Below are 27,288 nucleotides of genomic sequence, written 5' to 3' on the forward strand. Positions count from 1 at the left end.
CCTGTACCATCTCTGCAGTCTCTGATCATCTCTTGTACCATCTCTGCAGTCTCTGACCATCTCCTGTATCATGTCCCCAGTCGCTGACCATCTCCTGTATAAAAATATTTTTTAAAACAGTCACTTTCGGTATCAGTGTTGTTCCGCTATCGTTTTCGGGATCAAGGAAGATTTATTTTCGGTATCGGTTTCGGCACCAAAAAACCCATTCGGTACATCCCTACCTTATGTCAAGTATGTATTGACTCTCTAGTTAAAGAGGAAGCTTCTTCCGCATGCAACGATTTGATTGCATCAGTTAAAAAAGAACTAGATGCCACCATTCAATCGTTTTGCTCTTCACTAGCAAATCCATCCCTAAGTCAGCCAGCTACCTCACAATCCTCTCAGGGCTCACTATTAGTGCTGGCGGTGGAGACTGAAGCAGGTTCTCTTACCCAAGAGGGACATTCCCCTACTCATTCTAAGGAAGAGGAGGAAGGAATGGAGAATACACCTTCTAAATACAAGCTAGCTGTCTTTAGAACAGGTAGATGGCCTGTTAAAAGCAATTTTATAGTACTCTGAGCCTGGAGGAGGAGAGAAAAGAATTGTCTCTGCATGACAGGATGTTACGCAGGTCACAGTGAGCCTAAAAATCATACTTTTCCTGTGCAGTCAGTAATTTCTGTGGCTATTAAGAAGGAATGGGCAGAACCAGGAAGAAAGCCTTTTTTCCCTAAGGGCCTTAAAAGGTGCTTTCCATTTGACGAAGATCCAGCGGCACTTTGGAATAAAATCCCAAAACTCGATGCAGCCTTTTCCCAGGTTTCAAGATCAACTGACCTGGCATTCGAGGATATGTTAAGAGATCCCATGGATAAAAGGGTGGATCAACAACTTTAAAAGGGCTTGGCAATCCATCACGGGCAATCTCAAACCAGCCATGGCGACTACTTGTGTCTCCAGGAATATGGAATATTGGGTGAATCAGCTCAAAGTCCATATCATAGCAGACTCACCAAAGCGAATAATTCTGGATTCTTTCTTGACTTTGTCAGCTGCTATAGCCTTTATTTCAGACACTTCAGCAGAGTCTATTAAGGCTGCAGATCTTGCTGTCATTCTAACTCGGCCAGGAGGGCGCTGTGGCTAAAGACCTGGCCAGGGGATGCAGCATCCAAAAACAAGCTTTGTGGGGTGCCGTTCTTGGGAGATTTACTATTTGGACCTGACTTAGATTCGTTCCTAGATAGGACAGCAGATAAAAAGAAGTCATTCCCCGTTAAAAAGAAAAAGCAACCAGTTTTTATTTCAATCTCAAAGGGCTCAAGAACAGAGTACCAAACCCCAGGAGAAGAGAAGAAAAGAAACTGGTCATCGCAGAAGGGAAAGGGCAAAGGAAATGCTCTTTTCCATCCTCCTGCATCAACCAACAAAACGCAATGGCTCATCGCTGTCAGTGGGAGGAAGGCTTCAGAATTTCCTCCCTCATTGGGCCAGCGTGACAGAAAACCAATATATTCTGAGCATGCTGTCCCAAGGTTACAAAATAGTTTTCGAATCTTCCTCCAGAAATACAGTCAGGTCCGTAAATATTGGGACATCGACCCAATTCTAATCTTTTTGGCTCTATACACCACCGCAATGGTTTTGAAATGAAACAAACAAGATGTGCTTTAACTGCAGACTTTCAGCTTTAATTTGAGGGTATTTACATCCAAATCAGGTGAACGGCGTAGGAATTACAACAGTTTGTATATGTGCCTCCCACTTTTTAAGGGACCAAAAGTAATGGGACAATTGGCTGCTCAGCTGTTCCATGGCCAGGTGTGTGTTATTCCCTCATTATCCCATTTACAAGGAGCAGATAAAATGTCAACTCTCAATATGAGATCCAAAGAGCTGTCACTATCAGTGAAGCAAGCCATCATTAGGCTGAAGAAGCAAAACAAACCTATCAGAGAGATAGCAAAAACATTAGGTGTGGCCAAATCAACTGTTTGGAACATCCTTAAAAAGAAAGAACGCAACGGTGACCAAAAGACCCAGAAGACCGCGGAAAACAACTGTGGTGGATGACCAAACAATTCTTTCCCCGGTGAAGAAAACACTCTTCACAACAGTTGGCCAGATCAAGAACACTCTCCAGGAGGTAGGTGTATGTGTGTCAAAGTCAACAATCAAGAGAAGACTTCACCAGAGTGAATACAGAGGGTTCACCACAAAATGTAAACCATTGGTGAGCCTCAAAAACAGGAAGGCCAGATTAGAATTTGCCAAGCAACATCTAAAAAAGCCTTCACAGTTGTGGAACAAAATCCTATCTTTAGAAGAGACCAAGATCATCTTGTACCAGAGTGATGAGAAGAGTATGGAGAAGGAAAGGAGCTGCTCATGATCCAAAGCATACCACCTCATCAGTGAAGCATGGTGGTGGTAGTGTCATGGCGTGGGTATATATGGCTGCCAATGGAACTGGTTCTCTTGTATTTATTGATGATGTGACTGCTGACAAAAGCAGCAGGATGAATTCTGAAGTGTTTCGGGCAATATTATCTGCTCATATTCAGCAAAATGCTTCAGAACTAATTGGACGGCGCTTCACAGCACAGATGGACAATGACCCGAAGCATACTGCGAAAGCAGCCAAAGAGTTTAAGGGAAAGAAGTGGAATGTTATGCAATGGCCAAGTCAATCACCTGACCTGAATACGCTTGAGCATGCGTTTCACTTGCTGAAGATAAAACTGAAGGGAAAATGCCCCAAGAACAAGCAGGAACTGAAGACAGTTGCAGTAGAGGCCTGGCAGAGCATCACCAGGGATGAAACCCAGCGTCTGGTGATGTCTATGCATTCCAGACTTCAGGCTGTATTTGACTGCAAAGGATTTGCAACCAAGTATTAAAAAGTGAAAGTTTAATGGATGATTGTTAATCTGTCCCATTACGTTTGGTCCCTTTAAAAAGTGGGAGGCACATATACAAACTGTTGTAATTCCTACACCATTCACCTAATTTGGATGCATATACCCTCAAATTAAAGCTGAAAGTCTGCAGTTAGGCTGGATTCACACCAATGCATTTTTAGTGCTATTTGCATTTTGCAGATTTGCACTACAGTCCATTTAACATGGTTTCCTATGGAACATGTTCTGTAGTGCAAATCTGCAAAATGCAAAAAGCACTAAAAATGCATAGGTGTGAATCCAGCCTAAAAGCACATCTTGTTCGTTTCATTTCAAATCCATTGTGGTGGTGTATAGAGCCAAAAAGATTAGAATTGTGTTGATGTACCAATATTTATGGACCTGACTGTATACTTTCTAACAAACCTACCAAGGGATATAACAAAGGCCATAGCTATGAAGAACCTGTTAAAGGATCTGATGCATCCAAGGGTTGTGACGCATGTATTTCCAGAGGAACGTTATCAGGGATTCTATTCTCACATTTTCATGATAAAAAAGCCATCCGGAAGTTTCCGTTTGATTCTCAACTTGAAACCATTGAACAAGTCAGCCCTATACAAGAAGTTTTGTATGGACTCGATCTTCACGGTCAGAAATCTGCTGACCAAGGAATGCTTTATGGCATTGATCGACTTGAGAGATGCTTACCTACGTATTCCTATAGCCCGTCAGTCCCAAAAATTCCTGAGGTTGGCAGTCAATATGGGGAAGAAGGTGCTATATCTGCAATTCAAGACCCTTCCTTTTGGCCTTTCATCTGCTCCGGGAGTCTTTACAAAGGTTATGGCGGAAGCCCTCGCCCCTCTTCGCCTTCAGGGGATTGCGGTAATCCCGTATCTGGATGACTGCCTCTTCTTTGCCCCATCCAGGGAGAAACTGCAAGAAGATCTGGGCAAGGCATTTGGAATCCCTGGGTTGGATAGTGAACATTCAGAAATCAAACTTCAGTCTGGCTCGGCAAGTACAATTTCTGGGGTACCAAATAAATTCAGTGGAACAGAATTTTTCTTCCAGAAGAGAAAAAAAATCAGGGTCAAGAATGTAGTAACTATGCTACAAACCAATCGGGAGATGTTGGTCAGAAAGGTTATGTCAACCTTGGGAACTTTAACCTCCACTATGCCAGCCATCCAATGGGCAAGGCTACATTTTAGGCCACTCCAGAGGTTCCTTCTAAAGCTATGGAACCACAGGACAGAGACTCTAGACACAAGGGAAAGATCCCCACCAGCGTCAAATGAACACTTTGGTGGAGAAATCAGTCAGTGTTGGAAAAAGGCCTACTCTGGTCCTTCCCGATCAAAAAAATTATGACAGACGCCAGTATGTGGGGATGAGGGGCCCACATGGGTCAGGATTTGGCACAGGGAGCATGGTCCCAGACCGAAGCAGAAAAATCCTCAAATTGGAGGGAGCTAAAAGCAGTCGCCTTAGCGTTGGCTACCTTCTCTCCAAACCTCCTGGAATCTGGACATGGAATTCTATCGGACAACGCCACTACCGTAGCCTACCTGAACAAGCAGGGAGGCACGAGAAGCAAAACTCTTCAGTTGCTGTCAGAGGTAATTCTGGAGTGGGCCTGTCCTTTATTTACAGTCCAACTCAAAGGCACATTAAACGAAGTGGCAGATTTTGTGAGCAGGCAGAAAATTCAGGAGGCAGAGTGGAGCCTGAATCCAGAGGTTTTTGCATGGATCACCAGGACCTGGGGCCATCCACAAGTGGACCTGTTTGCATCGAGGTAAAACACACAGCTCCCGCAATTATTTTCCCTTCAGAGACAACAGTTCTTGGGGGATAGACACCTTGGCGCACCCTTGGAATTTTCACCTAGGGTACGCCTTTCCACCATTCTAGCTGATTCCACTGGTATTGAGAAAAATACAGAAGGAAAGAGTGTAGCTAATTCTGATTACTCCATTCTGGCCAAAGAGAGCTTGGTTTTCCACCATTCTGCAGATGGCAGTCAAACCATTTTGGCAGCTCCTCTCAGACAGGATTTGCTTCTACAAGGCCCAGTGCATCACTCAGATGTAGCCAGGTTAAGCCTCGCTGCCTGGTATCTGAGGAGCAGATGCTAAGGAACAAGGGTTTGTCAGATTCTTTAATAACCACTTTACTTTCCAGTAGGAAGAAAGTAACTAGAGCTATTTATGCCAAGGTGTGGAAGGTCTACATTTCTTGGTGTCGTTTAGCAAATAGAGCTGTGGAAGACATTGTCTCAATATTAGAATTCTTACAAAAGGGTGCAGTCAGCACTCTTAAAGTGCAGGTGGCCACATTGGGGGTTTTTCTTCAGAGATCTATTTCTTCAGAAACTTTGGTCGCAAGATTTTTCAAGGCACTTACCAGATCCAGACCAGCTCCGGCTAAGCATTTTCCCAAATGGGATCTCTCAGTGGTTCTGCAAGCCCTCACAAAGGAACGGTTTGAACCACAACAAGCAGTCTCTCTAAAGAATTTGACTTTCAAAACTGTATTTCTAGTTGCAATCACATCTGCAAGAAGAATCAGTGAACTGCACGCGCTATCAGTTAAAGAACCTTTTTTTTGGCCATTTATCCAGATAGGATTGTACTTAAAGGGGTTGTAAAGGTAAGATTTTTTTTTTTTAAAAATAACAAACATGTTATACTTACCTTCACTGTGCAGCTCGTTCTGCACAGAGTGGCCCCGAACCTGGTCTTCTGGGGTCCCTCGGCGGCTGTTTCAGCTCCTCCCCGCAAGCATTCACCACCTTAATGCGAGCTCCCTCGCATGGTGGTTAGTGCTTGCGGGCGCGCTCCCGTGATACAGCCGGCGGCTATAGCCGCTCGCTGTATCACTCGGCCCCGCCCCCCGGCATCGGATGTGATTGACAGCAGCGCGAGCCAATGGCTGCGCTGCTTTCAATCCATCCACTGCAGCCAATCAGCGACCAGGCTGAGCTGCAATGAAGATGACGAGAACGAGCAGCGAAGATTCGAGGCGTCAGGTAAGTAAAACGGGGGGGCTGGGGGCGGTATCTTCAAAAGTTTCTTCACCTTAATGCATAGAATGCATTAAGGTGAAAAAATTTTTACCTTTACAACCCCTTTAAGACAGATCCAGGCTTTTTGCCAAAAGCACAAAAGCACCATTTCAGAACCGGTCACAAGAAATCATCCTGCCAACCTTTTGCTCAAACCCTTCAGGAGAAAAGGAAGGTCAGTTTCACAACCTGGATGTGAGATGAACCCCATTACATTACTTGGGTATTTCAGGTCCTCCTGACTCTTTTTTTTGTTTCCAGAAAAAAAAGCATCAAAGAAGTCAATTGCTAGATCACTTAAATCAGCTATTTTGGTAGCTTATTCTCAGATGGTTCTATCTCCCCTGCTGGGAATTAGAGCTCACTCTACGAGGGCTCAAGCCACTACATGAGCAGAAAAAGCTGGTGCCACCCCAGATCAAATTTGTAAGGCGGCTACGTGGTCAAGTTACTTAACGTTTATCCGTCATTACAGATTGGATCTTTTGTCAGCAGGTGATCTGGCTTTTGGCAGAAAGGTCCTGCAGGCTGTGGTCCCTCCCTAGGGGGTAAGTCTCTTTTATCCTCTCAGGTGCTGTCCTGAAAGGCGTTCAAAATTCAAGTTAGACTTACCGATAACTTGTTTTCCAGGAGTCTTTCAGGACAGCAACAACCCGCCCTATTGTTTTTTTGTATGTTGTGACTAACCATATTATGATTATGTGTTCCAGCTTAGGACCGGAGGTTTACTACTACTACTACTACTACTACTACTGGCAACATGTGGGAAGGAGCCTCCTTTTAAAGTTGGGTGGAAGATGTGTTTCCTGTTGGCAGGTGGGAGGATCCACTCTCTCAGGTGCTGTCTTGAAAGACTCCTGGAAAACAAGTTACCAGTAAGTCTAACTTGAATTTTTTCCTGCCAGTAAATACCTTTATACAGCCCACTTCCTGTTCCTTGTCTGGTAAAAAGCCTAAGCTTATAACATCATGCACAGCTCTCTCGCTCTCTCTCTCCATAAGAGGGCCAATCAGAGCTGCAGGTGTGCCTCTGTGTAAATCCAGGAAGTGAACAGGCAGCAGCTTCAGCTGCCCACAGTTAAAATGGATGCAGCCAGACTCAGTGGAGGGAGATTTCTGCAGCATATTTGGCAAGTACAGAATCACAGTATATATAAAATAATATGCAAAGTGGTTGGAGGAAAGCTTCAGAATGGCAAATATGCTTTTATTACAAATTATGTGAGCAGACTGCAGTTCCTCTTTATTATCTCCTTAGGTATTTATAACAAGTGCACCTGATTTTGATTTGTTCCTGAACCAGAGTAGGGGTTACATCACCTCAAGAGCACTCTATATATTGGATGTCTCATTTTATTTCATTAAAGAATTTCATCCATCAAACTAACGTTTTGGTCTCATTAAAATAACAGACAATAAGTGGTTGGTTGATAAATTAGTAATGAGTCTATAAGTGTCACTGTGCTTCGGATTTTACTATGTCCATATTATATGTGTGTAAATGTAATGGGTTACTATGTGCTAGAAGCATTCAGTACATAATAATAAAATTTGAATTTTTTAAATTTGCGTTTAGATTATGTATGTTGGATAATAATGAGGTGTCTATTCACAACAGAATCCATTTGTTAGACAGTTCTGCAATGTCTGATTGTGCCTAATAGAACATTTTATATTGTGTTTTTTTTTTTTTTTTTTTTCCTCCATAAAGATTTTTATTTAAGAGAAGAAATTACAATCAGAGATTTAGTACAGTAGTCATATGGTTAACAATTGGTAAAAAATATTTGCGTAGTAATGCATAAACCTTGATCAGATGTATGGTAAGTGATTTATGGTAGGTTTTATGTGGAATGGGTGAGTGGTGTAGTAGGAATTGAGCCAGGGATAGTGCCAGGTCATAAGTTGTTACTTTAGAAGTTATGCGGCAAACTTCCTGCCAGAAGTTTTGGATGTGTGGGCAGGACCACCAAATGTGTAGTAGTGTGCCTCAGTCTGTTTGGCATCTCCAGCAAGATTCGGGGTACATTGGGTTGATTTTGTGCAAAAGAGATGGGGTACGTACCAGCGAGATTGTGTTTTGTATCCATTCTCTTGTGTGGATAAGTTTAGAGAACCTTTGTGTATATTGATGTATACTCGTTCCCATTCTTCTTGTGATAGGGTTGTGGAAAAGTCTCCTTCCCAGGTTTTACATGCTTTAGTGTTATTAGGATGGAAGTCCGTGTGGAGAAGTGAGTGTCATTAGGATGGAAGTCCGCGTGGAGAAGTGAGTGCGTGGTGGATATAAGATGATGTTGTGGGGATTGTATGCAGAGCATTTCAAAAGGTGTGAGTCGTATTGGTCATGAATCTCTTTTTTGATATTTCCCGTGTTCGTAAAAATGACGGGCTAGGATTTGGTATGGCGTTCCAGGATCCACGGTAGGGACTTGAGGGGAAGGGTTGTAAATGAAGCTTCCAGAGAGACTCAAACTTTATTGGAGTTCTGGACATTCCAATCAATTATTCTAGTACAGGTGAATCGATTTATAGTAATTGAGGATGTTTGGCAGACCTATCCCGCCTAGATTTTTTTGGTAGCGCAAGCTGAGCATAGCTAATCCTGGGTCTTCGCTCACTCCAAATAAATTGTGGTCTCGAGAGATAATTGTGGGTAGGATTGGCAAGAGTCTGTTGGCCATCATCTTAGAAAAAAATTTGATGTCCACATTTAGTAATGATATTGGTCTGTAATTTTCGGTTTGTGTGGGGTCTTTCTCTTCTTTTGGGATGACTGTTATGTGTGCTTCGAGCATCATGGGTGTGAGAGGGTTAGATGAGGACAGGGAGTTAAAAACTCCTAGAAAGGGGGATCTTAGTACTTCCGTGAAATTTTTGTAATAAGCAGCTGAGAGGGCATCTGGACCTGGGCTTTTGCCAGGTTTAAGCTGTTGTACTGCTTGATCCCATTCTTTTGGGGAGATCGGTCGTTCCAGGTTTTTGGCCGCATCTGGAGAAATCGTTGTAGGACAATATTTGTTTAGGAAAGTGTTGATAGCATTACTTCTGCTCTGTGGGAGGTGGGTGAGGGGATTGGATGCTTTGAGATTGTACAGTGAAGCGTAGTATTTTTCTAATGCCTGAGCAATGTCTCTGTTATTTGTGTATTTCTGTCCGGTGGGAGAGTGTAGCTTATGAACTATGGTTTTAGCTTTTTTTCGAGCATAGTGCTTGGGCTAGTAAATGTTCGCATTTGTTACCAAACTCATAAAATAGTTTTTGTGATAGTGTGTATTTCTTCTTGAGATTGCGCCCAATTAGTTCTTGTAACAGAGTGCGAACTTCAGTTAGTTCTAGGTAGGTTTGGTGGGCTAAAGTACATTTATGTGCAGCATGCAAGGACTTGAGTTTGGTAAATATGTCTTTGAGTCGGGTTTGTTTCTCTTTTTTGATCGTTGTGGCAAATAATTTTCCCTCTTATCACACACTTGTGTGCTTCCCACTGTGTTAATTTAGACGTGTCGGGAGTGTCATTCTCATTAAAGTAGTTCACCAGGCATTTTGTTGATCTCCTCTGTTCTAGTTTTTTCAGTAAGGATTGATGAATCTAGTCTCCAAATTGGAGCATGTTGAATTTTTTCCGGGAATGTCAATGTGGCGGTAATGGGGTGGTGGTCAGAAAGAGTCATAGGTTTTATTGTTGCTGCAGACAGGCATGAAAGGTCTTGTTGAGTCATGAAGAGGTAATTGAGACGGGAATACTTATTCTGAGGGGGTGAGAAGAAGGTGAAATCCTTATCTTTTGGGTATAGGATAGGCCAGGTGTCATGCAGTAGGAGGTCCTGAAGACAGTTTAATTTGGCGCAGTGCCCGATAAGGTAAATGTTAGTTGCCTGAGGATGTATCGAGAAGAGGATAAGGGGGACATTTTAAGTCTCCTCCTAGGATTAGAATCCTGCTCTGCAAAAAGTGGATAGAAGTTTTGTTACATTGCGGAAGAATGGGACTTGGGCTGTGTTGGGGCTGTAAATGTAAGCCAGTGTGATGGGTCTGTCTTTTAGAGTGGCCTTCAAAAAAATGTACCTACCTTGTTCATCAATGAGAGAGTCTGATATTTGGATGGGTGTGTTTTGAAGATCAGTATAGAAACTCCTTTCACTTTAGAGGATTGGAGAGGTAACATGGAAGCTTTGGGGATAGTTGGTTTTCTAATTTTGGGACGGTACCAGTGCGGAAGTGGGTTCTTGTAAGAAGGCAATCTCTGCTTTAATGCTACGTAGATAGGAAAGGGTTTGTGAATGTTTCTCAGGTATAGGCCCTTTAATTTTAAGGGTTAGGTTGTTATTGATAATTTTGAGGGGGAGTCATGGTGATTAAAGAGAGGTCGGTGCCTGTCTGGTGTGTGTGGGAAGCAGGAGATGACCAATGTAGGGTAGTGGACAAAGAGATGAGAGAGAGAGAGAATGAATAGGAAGAGAAGGGAAAAGGGGGAAAAAAAAGGAGTAGGACAAGGAGAGGGGACGGAGACTCTCGGAGAGAATAGTAGAATAAAATTGGTAAGGGGTTCTTTTGTGATGTAGGGGTGGTGTGCTAAAAGATGGTTGGGCTGATAGATGTAGAGTGTTTAGTGGATAAAGGAGTTGAAAATCCGGTTGTGGGTGTGGACCTGCAGTCCTACTCTATCGGGTAGGGGGAATTCCAGAAGGAGTCAGCAGTGGCTACCAGAGTCCGCTGTGACTGAGGGCAGAAGGTAACAGTCTTCAAGTGGAGATAATCTCGTGTCCCTATGAGGTCAAGGGGGTGAGGTGGAGTGTCTAAAAAGGGTGGAGCTGGTTAGAAAACCTAGGCAACGGCATTTGCGATCAGTTCTCCCTGTCTGGTACTAGAACCCACCTGAGCAAGCCCGTCTGGAAGCAGTCACCTTTTAGTGAGTCAATCATCTATACACACCCTTTGTATACATGTGGCTATAGGGCGGGGAATGCCCCAGCCACAGGTAATTGGCACAGTACAGTGACAGCTTCCTATCAGGCTTGCTCAGATGGGCTTGCACTCAGATCTGAGCATATCCAAGCACATCCATATTAAGGGGCCTAGGTTTTTCATAATCACCACAATGATATGTAAATATGTTGCAGCGTGTTAAAATGCAGCACGCCCGCATTTTTTTACGTGGAAAAGAAGCAAGCACTTTATTGAAGAAAAAAAAGGAATTGTATAAACAAGCCCCACTGTAAAATGAAACAAAACCATTGTATAATGTAAAAGGTGTGACCTAGGCAGACCATAAATTACTCTATTTCCATTCCTTCCGCCATGGGTCGAAGGAAAGAAATCGCTTGATTACCCCATTAACACATTCAGTGTTGATGGGGGAATGCCTACCGTAGCGCTATGGTGTTCTGCCAGTTTACTCCTAGACAGGCTGGTTTTACCCAAGTCTATCGATGGATTAACTTGAGTACAATCATCCTGCCCTTACATGGGTCAAAATTCAGCTGGTCTCTGCTGATCCTGCTGGAGTTTGATCCACTTATGGCTGGCTTTACCCAGTACACATAAATGACAGTCCAAAAAAATTAAAGGCCACATAAAGTGGCCTTTCCTAGCAGTAAATGGGGTCTCCTGTAAGAACTTGGTCATGTATTTGTCAGAGTCAGGATTGGGGAAGCACTGTTTGGGGTACAAGGTCAGTGGAGAGCCCATCTGGTCATGCAGGAACCACACAACCTGAAGCCAGAAACCTTGAATTTTAGGGTAGGCCCATAGGAGATGGTAGAAGGTGCCAGTTGCTTGTAAACACATTGCGGGCTAAGTTTGGGTCCATTTTGGAGATGCAAACGGGGGTCAAATAAGCTCTATGCAGAATATAAGCATGCATTTTAACGCAATGCACATGGATGCTTGTAATGCAACTGAAAGAAACAAAATAGAAAAATAATTGTTAGTATTGTGATCCTTTTAGGGATCTGTCGCTTAACAGATGACGTTAAAATGCATGCCAACACACATAAAAATTCATCACTATACAGCGGAAAACACTTGCTAAAGGCACATCAACACGTATGCATTTTCAATGCATTATGGTACGTTTATATGTGCAGTATGGTGTGAATGGACCCTAAAATGTAATGTAATACATAAATCCTATACCATATTGATATGTAAAATATATAGAACACCTCTTTCACATTTGCTGGTGTAGGGCCCTGGATGGAAAAAAATAACAAAAATCCAGCCTTTTAAAAGCTCAGCTGTACTTGAGATTTATAATCTCTTAATAGTTTGAGATTAATCCATTTTTGACAATTGCCTCATTTTGATTACATTGAAATTGGCGAACTGCAAGTGGGACAGCTGTCAAGAACAGATTCATTCTCTGTGATTAAAATCTCATGTGGCGCTGGCCAGGATCTCGGGAGAAAATGACCCAGTGAAATGTCATTTTATTTTTTTTTTTTTTCTAAAATATCTGCAATTACTTTTTTCTTGAAATCAGTCACGTTTAAAGGCTGTTTTTAATATTTGCCTGAATTTTTAAATAACCCATTTTGAATATGACAAATGATGACTAAAAATCTGCGTTTCGGTCTTGATTTTGTGTGGTTATTGTCCCTTGACTCAGCTCATTCTGTTAATCTTGTAATCGCTCCTGAACCCACCCACCTCCTCCTCTCCTTTCACTAGCCCACTCTTCCCTTTTAAACAGCTGATTGATGCTGTAAGGGTGGGAAAAAAAAAACCAGCAAAGCTCTTCCCTGCTCACTGCTGCATCCCAATCCCATAATGCTTTGCATCGCTTGCTGCAGTCTTTCAGTACCAGCGTACGGAGGAAAAAGATACATTGAATAAAAATTGATGTTGCTGATTTTTACCAAGGGATCTACAAAGTAATTGACTCAGAAGGTGTTTGCTCATCACCGAATGATGGACCATCGCTGCTTGCCTTGATTCTGCATTTTTCCTCTTTTTGTATGTGACTCCTGGACCAGGGATACTGCCTTCCTCTTTGATGCATGTTCATGACAAATGGCTTTGATGCTGTGACTTACTTTCCATGCCTCTCCCTGCTCTTGTCTGGATGTAACAGGAATAGTTATGCTTTATCTACTGGGATTTCCTCTTGCTCATATCTACAATAGAATCCCTGCTTTGGCTGGTTGCTGATTTGTTTCTCGTCGACGATGGGTATGTAATATTGTGGAGGTGACTTTGCAGTTTCATAGCACTCTGCTTTATTTTATTTTTTGTGTGTATAGGTTTGATCTGTCATTCTGGCACAGCAGCCTGTAGATGCAAGTGGTTGCATAGTCATTATAATTTATTGAATTATTACATAGATCATGTTCTACATTACAAAGTAATCTGATAATATTATTATAATCTACATGTTTTATTGTGTACTAAAATAATCATAAAAACAGCCTTCCCTAGAGATTGTCGCCCCTACCCCTCCCCTTCTCCCTCTTTTAATTGCCTGTCTTGAAGCTGGAAGCACAGGGGACTCTTGGAAGCCTGTGCATTCACAATAGGTTGTTGGATGAATGGAGATAACAACCCCCTGACCTTGGTAGCCTGACTCAGTAAAGTGCTTGGGTGGGAAGCAGCTGGCAAGGCAAGAATTACATGCTCTTGGCAGCTACCCTGCATTCTCCGAGATGCCGGTGGAATTTATTGGGGTTTATTCTTGTGTTGCATAATGACTTTTATTTAAACTGATTGTAGAAAAAAAGCAATAACTACCCTATATACTCGTGCAGATCAAGCCTAGACTATGGTCCTTGGGCTTGCAGATTGCACTGCTTCTTGTAGTCAGAAAATTACATTGTTGTGGATTAACTGGCCTACTGTATTACTATTTTCTAGATTGGTGGTGAATGTAATGAAAAACCCGAACCATGTACAGCTACTGAGCAGAGGCCTGGTTTGCACATAGTCATGTGCTAGTTTGGATTGCAGGCCTCTGCTGAACAATGAGATGGTGATGCTAAAACATCATCAGGATAACAAGTGTCTTCCCTCTTCTGTCCGCCCATTCACAGTAGGCCGGAGATGCGTATTTTCAATGGTGAAAGACCAGGATGCTGCACAGCTAGCATACTTAATTTTACAGAACTAATTGCATTTTAGCGTTTATCATTTGTTTCATGTAAATGCAGTTTTAGCATTGCATAGAACATAGACCTTTTTATGAAAAACAAAGCAGGCATCTCCACCCTTTAGCGGTAATCGCTTTTATAATGAATCATTTAATGGCAGTAAATTAAAATGCTTTACATGTGTTTTAGCCACTGCTCTTTTGGCATTTTACACCATCAGCAGCATCAAGTCGTTGATGCTTGTATGGTTATGATATGATGCTTGACAAATATTGGTCTCCAAAGGGCCATTTATCACTCCTGTGCTCCCATAGGTCATATTTATTATTCTGCCCTCCATTATATTATCATAGCTCTGTGCTGTATGGTTCTACACACCGCAGATACCAGGAATAAGTGCATTTTATATGATCATCTCCCAGTATTTTACGCTATAGATACTTGCATGAAAATATAGCACTTAGTAAATGTTGTTATAAAAAATAATTGTTAGTATTGTGCCCCTATAATTGCCTCCATTTCTAGAAATGCAGGTCTGGGTCACTGCATTGAAGCCTATCGCACATCTAGATAACACAAAAGTGGCCCTGAAACCTGGTTCATTGCTAGGGTCTTCAGTTGTATTTCTAATGAAGGCCATGTGCTGATTTGCTCTGGTAATTAGAATGATTTGACTTAGGCTGGGTTCACACTGGTCTGACAAACGCTCCGACATTGGGAGCTCATGTCGCATGACGTGTGAAATTCAATGTTTCCCTATGGGAGCTGTCCTAACTGGTCTGACACAAGTCGTTCCGACTTTAGAAATGCTCCCTGTACTACTTTGGTCTGACTTTGATCCTACTTCAGCCCATTGACTATCATTGAAGTCGGATCAAAGTCGGATCTGCCGACTTTGGCATGCAACTTGTGCTCAGATGATCTTGAGGGGAAACTCCGCGCCAAATTTTAAATAAAAAACCGGCATGGGTTCCCCCTCCAAGAGCATACCAGGCCCTTGGGTCTGGTATGGATCTTATGGGGAACCGCCTACGCCGAATAAAAGGTGTGGTGGTCCCCCCCCAAAATCCATACCAGACCCTTATCCGAGCACGCAGCCCGGCCGGTCAGGAATGGGGGCGGAGACGAGCGAGCGCCCCCCTCCTGAACTGTACCAGGCCGCATGCCCTCAACATAGGGGGATGGGTGCTTTGGGACAGGGGGGCACCCTGCCACATGTTGGTGAGGACAAGGGCCTCTTCCCGACAACCCTGGGCGGTTGTTGGGGTCTGCGGGCGGGGGGCTTATCTGAATCCGGGAGCCTCCTTTAATAAGGGGGCCCCCAGATCCCTGCCCCCCACCCTATGTGAATATGGGGTACATCGTACCCCTATCCATTCACCTAGGAAAAAAAGTGTCAATAAAAAAGCACACTAGACAGGTTTTTAAAGTAATTTATTAAGCAGCTCCGGAGGTCTTCCGACTTCGGGGGTCTTCTTCCGACTTCGGGGGTGTTTGACCTCTTCTCCCGGTGTCCGGTTCTTCTGCCAGCTCCTCCGCTATCTTCTGCCGATCTTTTGCTAGTGGTGGCCCGGACTTCTGCGTCGTCTTCTTCCCTCTTCTCTTCTTCCGATGTTGACACAACGCTCTCTCCCGCTGTAATGATGTGTGCGAGGTGCGCAGCGACTTATATAGGCATGGGGCGGGGTCACCGGCTGATGTCACCCGGTGACCCCGCCCCCTTATGACATCACCACTCATGCCACGGGCCATGACGTCATAAGGGGGCGGGGGTCACCGGGTGACACCGGGTGTTGAGGGCATGCGGCCTGGTACGGTTCAGGAGGGGGGGCGCTCACTCATCCCCACCCCCATTCCTGACCGGCCGGGCTGCGTGCTCGGATAAGGGTCTGGTATGGATTTTGGGGGGACCCCCATGCCGTTTTTTAGGCGTAGGGGGTTCCCCTTAAGATCCATACCAGACCCAAGGGCCTGGTATGCTCTTGGAGGGGGAACCCATGCCGGTTTTTTATTTAAAATTTGGCGTGGAGTTCCCCCTCAAGGTTCATACCAAACACAGTGCCTGGTATTGGCGGGGAACCAAGTCGGATCCCCGTTCATTGAAAGTCGGACGCATGTCGGCTTCTAGTCGCAGGGCAAATTCGGAGCCAAAGTAGGACGGCTGTCGTGTCGCACCAGTGTGAACCCAGCCTTAATTAAACCTTACACAGTGCAAGTTAGAAGTCCATCCCAAAAATTCTCGGTGGGTGCCCAACATATTTGTATCACACTTCCTAAAATGTTTTAAATCTGTTCATAGCCGACATACACAATATTTATCCTGCTGATTATCCTTGCCATTTGTTCCAATAGCTTCCGTTCTGTTCTGCTTCTTTGATAAAGCTTGATAATTGCAGTGAGAGCAGAGCTGGCTATAGATGAGGTTTTAACCTGCACTGAGGAAGTATGGGGGCTGCCATTGTTGACTTCTGAAAATATGAATTCCCTGGAAGTGATCCATTAGCTTCTGTACTTTCTTTGTCATGGGCTTCTAAAAGCTATTCAGATTCTGACTTCCCTAATCCCAGGCAACCAGTATTTTTCAAGAACTCTGTAAAAACAACCGTCCGTTCTCTCCCTAGAGCTCTCCTTTTTAGGTTCAGGTATTTTTTTAGCATGCTGATGTGACCAGTGCTAATGCTATTGTGGTGTTTACAATCAAAGGGTCTTTTCAACCAATAGAGATTATTTGGCTGTGGGTGTACTCCTGGTGGATGGAGTCACTATTCCTATATTGCAGGGATCACAGGGGTGAGGTCTCCTGTGTAATTCCCAGCTCTGCCCCCTAATTGGGAATTGTGCATATCTTTTTGCTTTGACCATAATAGAAACTAAATGATAGGTGACCCACATTGTGATAAAAATGGGAGCTGCCATCCAGAAACCATCCTGGGACCTCCTCCTGAAAATGCCTGGCTGTCTCTGGTGTATGCTGCAAGTGGATGGGTGACTTGGAAAGTACTGAAGCCATTGGATAAGCATGTGAGTCAGGCTTTTTCCAGCTGACATTTCAGGAGGGGAGGTCGGCAGTGTCAGTCTCCATAATTTTTCTCAGTATGGGCCTTCTTAGAAAAACTTTATGATAAATGTGAGAACAGCTTAGTGGATGAAGCAAATGGACGAATCTGGGAACTTTGTCACAAAGACGCCAATGGGCGAATAAGCAGCTATTTTAAAAGTGATACATTGGTGTTAGGCAGGTTGACTATTTACTGAGCATGTGTGAAGGGCTTCTTAGTAAAACCATAAACGTGTCTCTCTAATCTCCACCTTGAGAGCATTTCCTCTAGTTGCATCAATTTTGGGAATAATTTTCTTGAATAAATGGCCCCCATTGTGTATAGCAGTGGAAATTTCCAGTAATGGTCATAGTAAATGAAACAGGATCTAAGAACGGGAGGTGGACCTACCAATTATCCTACCTTCCTTCAATCATAGGATAACCATGTTAGCCCCATAGCATGCACCCTCAAAAACAGGTCTGCGATAGCACCTTCCATGTTTCTGGCCTGGCAGGTTTTCTCTAACACCTGTCTTTGAACTGCACTCATTAGAATGACATCTTTTCAATACTCCTTTTCGAAATGCCCTCTTCCCTTTTGCAGCACTGAAGTACTGTGCTCAAATACAAAGTGGCTTGCCTTGGTGCAGCAGAGGTGGATTTTCTTAAAAGCATTGAAATTTTAATATTGTTATGCACTGTAGTGAGCCAGATGGGGATGCACCTTTCAATGACCCCACCATCTATAACAGATGGCTCTTAGCAATTCATAAAATGAGATGGCTTATCCTTCTTCTACTGAATCTTTGGCAGAGGTTTATTTTATACGTGGGCGGACACCAGCAAAAGCAATTTTTGCATCTATCTCTGTGTTCTGTGGACCAATCTGTTTTAGCTTTTACTGGAGCTAATGTGTTTTAACCCTTGCTTGCTGTTAGTAATTTTTAAAAGAGACGCATTGGTATTGTAAGACATTATAACAATAACCTACCCTGTGATTATTTAATACCCATTTTGATCCTTGCAAACATATAGGGCCTAGAAATAGTCATTCAACACACCTAGAAACGTATATTTTAGTGGTAACCTGACCAGGATCCATCCTCTTGATATATCCATAACTGGGGCCTCTTGCTTTGTGTATGTGTGTGTTTGCTTTTTCTTTTTTGTTTTTTATATAGTGAAAATGCAGCAGCAGAATTGATACTGTTTTGAAAACAGAGCACAGAGATTGGTGCTTCGCTGCCAAAGTCTGTACAGCAGGCATCTAAAGGGGTTTCACTTAAAGCTGAACTCCAGGTATGATCTTTGTGGCAGACCTAGTCAGGACAGTCTTTTTCTGGAGAGGACGGAATGCTAGCCTCTTGCCTTATGGGCCCTGGCATTTGGGGGAACGGTGCTGTTTGTGAGCTGTATGCCTGGGGACCCCTGAGGTGGTGTTACTTTGGATTCAGGTCAATGTCCCCCAAGACACACAGACTCTGGGAACCCTGTATATGCCATATTAGAAATAGTGGCCGATTCATAATGCTGGGACAAATACTGTTAGGAGATGCTGATGTCAACTCCAGCCACCTGTCTGTCTGATGTTTTACCCTACACTGAGCTACGACTAGTGAATGGGAAAGCTAAGGGGTCTTGGATTGTGTGGTACTTGACAGTGGAGCGATACGGCGGACAGACACCTCTTGAGTACGGGGGTCCGTCACAATCTTTATTGCATACTTACATTTGGTCCAGCTTGGCACACTTTTTAGGTATGTATATCTCATTGTTGATGAGCTGCTGGGGATCCTGACAATCACTGTAGTAGTCAATGCTGCTACAGTAATAGTCCTGCTCTATTCTGTGCGAGTGGCCTCCCCCTATGCATGCTGACCACGGGGATCGCTTGCTCAACACTGCCGCCCATTCATAAAAAGTATTATTTGCAGTGAAGGCGAGGCATACTTTGATTGGACAAAGTGGATATTGTGGTGTTGGATAATTTTCCCTTGACAAAGGTTGATTGATATGTTGCAGATTTTCTCTGACTTCCTGTCTGTTGATCCCAGAACAGAAAGTGAAGGAAAATTGAGTGAAAGTGAGCCCCAGATAGCAGTAGGGAGCACAGTTCCTTAATTGGGTTTACATAGACTTTAAAGTGAAACTTCACCTTTTAAAGGGGAAGTTCCACTGTATACACTCCTCCACCCCCTCTTCTATTTTGGGGAAAACGGGGGAGCAGGCGCCTGGTTTTGACAGATACACCCCCCACAACCTTCTGGGACACGTCACAGGTCTCAGAAGGCTGCGGGACCATTCACACAGCACATTGGGCAGCCGGCTGTGAAACTGCAAGGAATCCCAGCTGGTTGCCCATAGTAAATATGCTAACATCAGGGACCCAAAGACCAGCAGGGAACCAGGTTAGGGTGAACACAGTGCAGGACCCCTGGACAGGTAAGTTATCTTTTATTAAAAGTCAGCAGCTACACAATTTGTAGCTGTTGCCTTTTTTATATATAATATAATTATACACAGTGCCTTGCAAAAGTATCATATATATATATATCTATAGATCTATAGATAGATAGATAGATAGATAGATATATATATATATATATATATATATATATATATATATATATATATATATATATATATATAGTATGTGTGTGTGTGTGTATATTTTGTGTGTATTATTTTTTTTTTTTTTCCTCACCAGGACATATTATTGCTTTGATAACTCAAACTGAAAAAGAAAGTGGAGCAGGAGTTCATAGAGCTAGGATGACAGTCAAAGAGACATTTGTATTCAGAGCACTTCAGGTCTGTTCTTTATAGGCAAGTAGGAAAAAGCAAGAATGGAGGGTATTAGTCATGGTAAGAGTGGAATCTGGCCTGATGTAACTTCACAAACCACGCCGCTCAATGAATGCAGTGATTTCAGCTCTGCAATCTAAAAGGCTAATTGATGGATGGAATACTTGTAGCCAGAACAGACAAATGCCATGGAATTCAACAGAGCTTAAAGAGACTTTGTACTGGGGGAAAAAAATCAAAGCAACATGGAGACTGCACTACATTTATCATAAGTTCCCTGCTCATAGGTGTATATAAAAAGGAATAGTAGGGGTCAAACAAGCACTTGTGGATTTAACTAATGATTTTTTTTGGTAGAATTATCCTTTAGGTTTAGGGGGTGTGGCAGGAGGCGAGGCCTATGCATACATATTTTTACTAACAGGCATCCCTCGTTCAAATCTCCGAAAGTTGGGAGGTATGTAATGGGTAAGGCTAATGCCCATATAAATGCCAGTGGTGGGTGGGACCCACTGTAGACAGGGTATGGGAACAGGACACTCCAGAGCTGCAAATATGTGATGATGTACTCAGCTGATCTAAAGGGCCCTGTGCAGGGCTACATTCCCAGGCAAGTTGGTACAGATCATGGGAGGAATTGCTGAAGTTGCCCTGTTTCCCCAGACCTTCTGCAGGTTGTCCTGTAACAGGGTTCGTAAGACCTTGGGGGGCCTGGACAGAGTTTTGGCAGGTCAGGTCCATCTTGGCGCCAATCATAAGTGCCCTTTACATGTGGGTGGCACAGTGTTCAGTATAACTTCCCCAGTGCCTCCACACAGTTTGGGGCTTGTCAGACCTCCTTATCGTCAGAGCAGACTTTCAGACTTGCTGCAGCTTCTAATGAACGCTGTGAGACAGTGTGCAGGAAAAACAGAGTAAGCACATTTAGTACAGGAGATGAGCCTGTACATCTATGCAAGGTGGAAGTTAAGGTTGGCATTGATGCTTACGGATTAATCCCCAATCAAAATGTGTTTTTTTTTTTTTTTTAATTTGTTTTTGTTTTTTCGTTTTGTTTTTGTACATGGTAAGAAAAAGTAATTTGATTAAGTTTTTAGCCTACTCATAGGTGTATATAAAAAGGAATAGTAGGGGTCAAACAAGCACTTGTGGATTTAACTAATGATTTTTTTTTGGTAGAATTATCCTTTAGGGGGTGTGGCAGGAGGCGAAGGCCTATGCATACATATTTTTACTAATAGGCATCCCTCGTTCAAATCTCCGAAAGTTGGGAGGTATGTAATGGGTAAGGCTAATGCCCATATAAATGCCAGTGGTGGGTGGGACCCACTGTAGACAGGGTATGGGAACAGGACACTCCAGAGCTGCAAATATGTGATGATGCACTCAGCTGATCTAAAGGGCCCTGTGCAGGGCTACATTCCCAGGCAAGTTGGTACAGATCATGGGAGGAATTACTGAAGTTGCCCTGTTTCCCCAGACCTTCTGCAGGTTGTCCTGTAACAGGGTTCGTAAGACCTTGGGGGGCTTGGACACAGTCCTCGTATGTGAGTAATCGTGGAAGCCTGGAACTGAGATTGTCATCTGGGAGCATGCCCGGCTGGGCAGAGCTATAGAAGGGAAATTGAGAAGAGACTGGAATACTAACGGAAGCACCTTGTCCCCCTGACTCTCAGCTGTGGGTCCTGTGACTTGGGTCCCAAGAAGTGAGATGTGGTCCCAATGCTGTGGTGCTCTCAAGGAGGGGAATGGACTAGAGAGAAGATGGCTTAACTAAAAGATGTGTACTTGTGCTCTGCACTGAAGTGACTGCTACAGAATGTTTAACCTTGCACATGGCATACTGCGCCAAAGATTCTGATAGTATGTCAAATGTGATATGTCACAGGAAGTATGTGAAGTTGTAGTAAAGTGCTGAAAAAGCATTTGTGTGGACATTCCTTTATAATGAATATTAAGCCTCTAGCCAGGAGACGTGTGTCCAATATGGTGGCTACGAAGGCAGGGGAATGGGTGCTCTATCCAAAAAGTTTTGGCAGGTCAGGTCCATCTTGGCGCCAATCATAAGTGCCCTTTACATGTGGGTGGCACAGTGTTCAGTATGACTTCCCCAGTGCCTCCAGACAGTTTGGAGCTTGTCAGACCTCCTTATCGTCAGAGCAGACTTTCAGACTTGCTGCAGCTTCTAATGAACACTGTGAGACAGTGTGCCGGAAAAACAGAGTAAGCACATTTAGTACAGGAGATGAGCCTGTACATCTATGCAAGGTGGAAGTTAAGGTTGGCATTGATGCTTACGGATTAATCCCCAATCAAAATGTGTTTTTTTTTTTTTTTATTTATTTGTTTTTGTTTTTTCGTTTTGTTTTTGTACATGGTAAGAAAAAGTAATTTGATTAAGTTTTTAGCTTTCGATTCCTTTTGAACATTTCTACCCATTTCCTCTCTTGGTAAAATTTTTTAGTGCATCCGGAAAGTATTCACAGTGCTTCGCTTTTTCCACATTTTGTTATGTTACAGCCTTATTCCAAAATGGATTCAATTCATTATTTTCCTCAAAATTCTACAAACAATACCCAAAGTTTCTTTGAAATCTTTGCAAATGTATTAAAAACTTTTTTTTTTTTAATTTTATTTTTATCTTTTGCTTTTAAAGTTAAAATAGAGATTTGGGGTCTTATTGACCCCAGATCTCTCCATAAAGAGGACCTGTAATGCTGCATTGCAAGGGATGTTTACATTTCCTGTGATAGCAATAAAAGTGATCAAAAAATAAAAAAATTAAGGGAAAAGTGTAAAAAAAAAAAAAAAAAAAAAAAACAACTTTTAAAGCGCCCCCTGTCCCCACATGCTTGCGTGCAGTGGTGAATGCATACCTAGGTCACGCTCACATATGATTAAACCACACGTGCGGTATCTCTGTGAATAACAGAGCAAGAGCAATAATTCTAGCTCTAGACCTCCTCTAACTAAATTGATAACCTGTAGAAATTTTTAAAGCTTCGCCTACGGAGATTTTTAAGTACCGTAGTTTGCCGTCCTTCCACGAGCACGCACAATTTTAAAGCATGACATGTTGGGTATCTATTTACTTAGCGTAACATGTTTCATATTATACAAAGAAAATTGGGGTATATACAGTGGATATAAAATGTCTGGTTTCTGTGATGTAAAAAAAAATAAGACCAAGGTAAATCATTTCAGAAATTTTTACTCCTTTTAATATGACCTATAAACTGTACAACTCAATTAAACAGAGTGAAATCTTTTAGGTGGAGGGAAGTAAAAATAAAAAAACTGAAATAATTTGGTGGCATAAGTGTAAACACCCTTAGCCTAGCTCTGAGGAAAAGGGTGCGCCCCTGAAGCGCGTCAGTTATACCCCATGATATGGTCCTGCACATGTCCATACACTGTGTGTGTTTTATATGGCTCATTGAGAGTTGTACTTTGTGAGTACCCCCTTTTTAATGATTTTTTTTCATTCATTAAATTATCATTGGTAATGCACTAGGTGTGCGCACCTTTCATTTTGTCTTTCTTGTAGTGCACACCCTTACACTAATACTTTGTTGAAGAACCCTTTGATTTTATTACAGCTGTAGCACTCTGGGTTCTATTCTGGGGGCTCCTCACCAAATTCCTTAGCAGGGGTAGCTACCATAGTTAAATTGTTAGAGATCCATTGATTTCTCCCCAAGTTTGGCCTTGTTGCACTTTTCTCTTCTACCACTAGGTGGCTGGGCACTTGGTGGTACTAGATACGAGAAGGGCATCCCAAGCTCAGGTTATGGGTATGTGGGTATCCCAGCCAATGGGCAGGGGTTTTCTTTAATCTCTTGGTCTGCTGGGAGAGGCTATACATACGGGTCAGGTCAGGTGACCTCTGTTCTGTGCCACCCGGACTGCTGTCTGGGTGGATGTTTGTCCTCTGCCTTGGGCTGCTAGGCCGGAGATTGGGCCTATCCCAGGGGCATCTGGCTGCCAGGCTGTGTGAGGGTCTATTCAGAAGTAAGAGGGCAGTGCAGGGTTGGGGCTGCAGCTTGCAGTCCAACCAAAAGTGACGGTTCTGTCGGCCGGAGAACCTGTCAGTGGTCGGAGGTAGAAGGGACCGATTTGTCCCCTCTACCTCCACAAAGGGATCGATTTGTCTTTACCAGGGACCACAGTGAGTAACTGAAGCATGTACTGGAATCATATTCTCACCGAAGGGCACAGTGGAGAATCGGGAAACATTAGGCGGTGATCAAGTCAGAGACCCAACCAGTGGAGGAGATGCTTGCAGAGCAGCCTTGTGTGTCAAGCCAGGGACCGAGCCGGTTAGCAGGGGTGAAGCTTGAGAAGTATCTGGCGTGCCAGGCAAGGGACCCAGCAGAGAAGCGGGGGTGACGCTTGAGAGGATACCAACGCCAACCTTGGAGGAGCTCAGGGGATTCATAATCTAGTGAGAGACTAGGAGCTCAGTATTGAAGAACTACAAGGGGCAGTTGTAGTGGAGCTGAAAGAACTGATACGTTGTTAGGAACTGTTAACAGACTGTTATCATAGGAGACAGCAATTCTTCACAAGCAGAAGTGGCGCCTTGCTGGGGCCTTTCCCTGTACGTCTGTTCTTCTATTGAAGTCTCGGAGTCTGCCAATTAAGTTTGCAACTATCTAAGGGTGTCCTGGCCGTAACCCTCTTTTCCCCAAAATATATAGAAAGGACTGTCAAATGAAATAAAACCTCTTTTACATCCAAGAAGTGTCTGGCGCCCAATGACTTTCACCATCTTTGCACCCACTATGCCTCACAACCACCATATATTGAAGGTTGTCGGCTACCTTTGGCCTTGGAGATTCCCATTAGACCAAAAGAGGTAAAAGACCTTGCTACACAGCACTCAGTCTTTTTGGGTATGAGTGTATCCGCATGGCACATCTTAACTTGGCTATATTTGCCCACTCTTCTTTACAAAAACACTCCAAATCTGTCAGATTGCGAGAGCATCTCCTGCGCACAGCCCTCTTCAGATCACCCCACAGATTTTCAATGGGATTCAGGTCTGGGCTCTGGCTTTGCCATTCCAAAACTTTAATCTTCTTCTGGTGAAGCCATTCCTTTGTTGATTTGGATGTATGCTTTGGGTCGTTGTCATGCTGAAAGATGAAGTTCTTCTTCATGTTCAGCTTTTTAGCAGAAGCCTGAAGGTTTTGTGCCAATATTGACTGGTATTTTGGTACTGTTCGTAATTCCCACTACCTTGGCTAAGGTCCGTGTTCCAGCTGAAGACAAACGGCCCCAAAGCATGATTCTGCCACCACCATGCTTCACTGTGGGTATGGTGTTCTTTTGGTGATGTGCAGTGTTGTTTTTGCGCCAAACATTTATTTTGGAATTATGGCCAAAAAGTTCAACCTTGGTTTCATCAGACCATAACACATTTTCCCTTATGCTTTTGGGAGACTTCAGATGTGTTTTTGCAAAATCTAGCCAGGCTTGGATGTTTTTCTTCGTAAGAAAAGGCTTCCATCTTGCCACTCTACCCCATAGTCCAGACATATGAAGAATACGGGAGATTGTTGTCACATGTACCACTCAGCCAGTACTTGCCAGATATTCCTGCAGCTCCTTTAACCACTTCAGCCCGGAAGGATTTACCTCCTTAATGACCAGGCAATTTTTTGCGATACGGCACTGCAACGCTTTAACTGACAATTGCGTGGGCATGCAACATTGTACCTGAACAAAATGTATGTCCTTTTTTTTCCCACATAGAGCTTTCTTTTGGTGATATTTGCTTGTACCTGCATTTTTTTTTTTTTTGCGCTATTAAAAAAAAAAAAAAAAAAAGCGTCAATTTTGAAAAAAAAAATTAAAAACAAATATTTTTACTTTCTGCTATCATGCACATCCAAAAAAAAAAAAATGTAAAAAATCTACTTTCTTCATCAGTTTAGGCCAATATGTATTCTGCTACGTATTTTTGGTAAAGAAAATCCCAAAAAGCATATATTTATTGGTTTGTGCAAAAGTTATAGCGTCTTCAAAATAGGGGATAGATTTAGGGACTTTTAGATTTTATTTTATTTTTTTGTGGGACTGTGACATTGCAGCGGACAAATCTGACCCTAGGTGACACTTTCTGGGGACCAGTGACACCAATACAGTGATCGGTGCTAAAAAAAATGCACTGATCAATGTATAAATGACACTGGCAGGGAAGGGGTTAATACTAGGGGGCACTCAAAGGGTTAACTGTTCCCTGGGTGTGTTCTAACTATGTGGGGATGGGCTTATTGGGACAGCAGAGATTGCTTACGATTACTAGGAACAGCGGATCTCAGAGTTGTCCCCCTTGTTTACATAGGCAGATCCCCGTTCTGTACTGTGATCGCGGGTGGCCGGCGGACAAGTGGTTAATGTTGCTGTAGGCCTCTTGGCAGCCTCCCTGACCAATTTCTTCTGGTCATTTCATCACTTTTGGAGGGGTGTCCAGTACTTGGTAATGTCACTATTGTGACTTTTTTTGACGTCTTGCCAGTGCCGTGCCTCAGTGTGAAAGCACTCAGGCTTTTACACTGGGACTGCAAAAGAGGCTTTTTACAGGTGCTATTTTTAGCGCTAAAGCTCCTGAAAATTGCCTCCAGTGTGAAAGGGGTCTAAAGGTGGGGAAAGTTCTGATTTATCTTTGGCACAGAAACCTGACATTTTAAAAGGGGTGTGTAGACTTTTTATATCCACTATGTATGTATGTATGTATGTATGAATGTGTGTGTGTGTGTGTGTGTGTGTATGTGTGTATATATATATATATATATATACATATATATATATGTGTGTGTGTGTATGTATATGTGTATATATATATATATATATATATGTATATATATATAAAAACCCTTGTTATCTTTGGTCCAGAAAGAGCGGTCTTTACCTCAACATTAGAGATGCAATATTATGTAACAGTATTTGTCCTAATAACTGTCCAGATGTAATCGTGGATTATTCTGCAGATTTCTTTTTACTTTGATAAAATACGGCATTCCCAGCTCAAGTAAAGACAACGTGTACTCTGTGGGTTTTGTATGGCTTTGACTACCTTTTTTGTTATGAAATGCCAGAACATAATTTCTCGGGAGAAACTGGCATTTATAATACAATGCACACTTGTGTGCGATTTTTCCACATCACTATTATCTTCTAAGAGTGTTTCCATAGCAATGCTTTTTGGATCTTTCAAAAACCAGCTTCACCTCCTCTGTGGTGTTCTAGTTGCTTGCTGTGTGAATATGTAGCTTGACATTTTCAGGAAGAATCTTCAGATATGACTCTGTGCTGCTAGATTGTAGGAGTATTGTATGCGAGTAATATGGGATTGTATAGATCCGCGGCACACTGACCATTGAGTCTATTTGACCA

The 27,288-nt window shown here is 43.0% G+C and overlaps 1 protein-coding gene across 5 annotated transcripts in view; it reads left to right on the plus strand.

Annotated features, from left to right (window-relative positions):
* The window catches only part of TRIM2 (tripartite motif containing 2), a 219,081-nt gene that overhangs the window by 125,568 nt on the left and 66,225 nt on the right, over positions 1-27,288 (plus strand). Inside the window, exon 1 of one of the 5 annotated variants that reach the window (XM_073605263.1) lies at positions 12,696-13,131. The exons of the other annotated variants lie outside the window; for them this stretch is intronic. The gene's annotated coding sequence lies outside the window, so the exon portion shown is untranslated. Of the gene's footprint in view, positions 1-12,695; positions 13,132-27,288 lie in introns of those variants that run through there. 5 annotated transcript variants of the gene reach the window in all.

The sequence above is a fragment of the Aquarana catesbeiana genome, linkage group LG01 (genome assembly GCF_042186555.1).
Source record: "Aquarana catesbeiana isolate 2022-GZ linkage group LG01, ASM4218655v1, whole genome shotgun sequence".
NCBI lineage: Eukaryota > Metazoa > Chordata > Amphibia > Anura > Ranidae > Aquarana > Aquarana catesbeiana.